We start from the raw sequence: 1,577 nt of genomic DNA on the forward strand, positions 1-1,577 counted from the left end.
GTGATTTAGATTAAGGTCCCAGCTACCACACACTGCAGCCATTCACCATGGTAGACCCTCGTTTTCGAGTAACCGACGAAAGAAAAATTCGGAATTTTGTGTGATACTCAGTAGCGTTAAAAAAATTGCACTGTTCAGTCTGGTTGTGTGGTGTAATGGCTAGGGTAACAGCTTGACATCCACGAGGTTGTAGATTATAATCTCGTCTGCAGCATAATTTTTTTTAATTTTTAAATTATTCCGATCATCATTTTTATTCAATTATTTGGTTTGAATGTAATTTTTAATTCCTTTCCTGTGTCACATAATTTTAATCATAATATGAACTTCTTCATTTGCTCTCATTTTTCTTGCTATCATTCCTTCTCCGGCAACGGCCTTGCCGCAGTGGATACACCGGTTCCCTTTAGATCACCGAAGTTAAGCGCTGTTGGGTGTGGCTGGCACTTGGATAGGTGACCGTTCGGGCCACCATGCGCTGTTGCCATTTTTGGGGGTGCACTCAGCCTCGTGATGCCAATTGAGGAGCTACTCGACCGAACAGTAGTGACTCCGGCCAAAGAAAACCAGCATAACGACCGGTAGAGCGGTGTATTGACCAGCCGCTCCTCCTATCCGCATCCTCAGCTGAGGATGACACGGCGGTCGGATGGTCGCGATGGGCCACTTGTGGCCTGACGACGTAGTGCTTTATTCTTTCTCCGCGTGAAATCGTTGTGCAACGGTTTTTAATTAATTTTACGTACTAATTTCTTTTGTATTATCACTGTTTTTTCGTTCACATTAATGTGTTCATTTTATCTATTTCTCTTTTGATGGAATTTCTTTTTAGTTATAACCCATCTTCCACTTAAATTTTCATCTGCGTTATGGTGTCCGTTGTGCAATAGGCATTTACGTTATGTCTTAAATGTTTGTATGACGATTACCATGCAAAGAAAACTGCACATCAGGTAACAAGAATGCATATTTCGCACCATTGCACAAATATAAATAATGTTGTCTTTTAATTTTTAAGTAATAAATTGGAATTTTCAAATAATTGAATATTATAATAGATAATTATATTCATGTTCAGAAAAATTCCGATTGAAAAAAGAATAAAGACAAAATGAAACAAATTAAAAGGTTCATACGATCATTAAAATGACGTCATAAAGAAATAGAAATAAAAAAAATACGTTTAAACAACTTAACTGAATAAAATTAATGATTGAACTAATTTCGATAAAGACTTAAAAATAAAAAATAAAAACAGGGAGCATCTGACGAGATTCGAACCCCCAACCTCTTCCTATCCATTACACCAAGAAAACAGTCTATATAAAGTAAATTTTTTACGGTTATTAAATGTCACACAAAATTCCGAATTTTTCTTCCGTCAATTACTCCCAAATGAGGGCCCACCAGGATGAATGGCTGCGGTGTGTGATACCGGAGATCTTAACCTACATCAGTGTATAGGTAGTTTCAAGAAGTCGATCGCATCGCACCTTGTCAGAAGTGACATATTTCACTATACATTTCACAGCTGTGATGATTATTCATTAAAGTTGTTCAACACCGCTTACACGTAA

General features: G+C 37.3%; 1 pseudogene; it reads left to right on the top strand.

The window, feature by feature from the left end:
• The first annotated feature begins 369 nt into the window (after positions 1-369).
• LOC124717675 lies at positions 370-487 on the top strand (annotated as a pseudogene).
• Positions 488-1,577: the final 1,090 nt, after the last annotated feature.

This window comes from Schistocerca piceifrons, chromosome 9, assembly GCF_021461385.2.
Source record: "Schistocerca piceifrons isolate TAMUIC-IGC-003096 chromosome 9, iqSchPice1.1, whole genome shotgun sequence".
NCBI lineage: Eukaryota > Metazoa > Arthropoda > Insecta > Orthoptera > Acrididae > Schistocerca > Schistocerca piceifrons.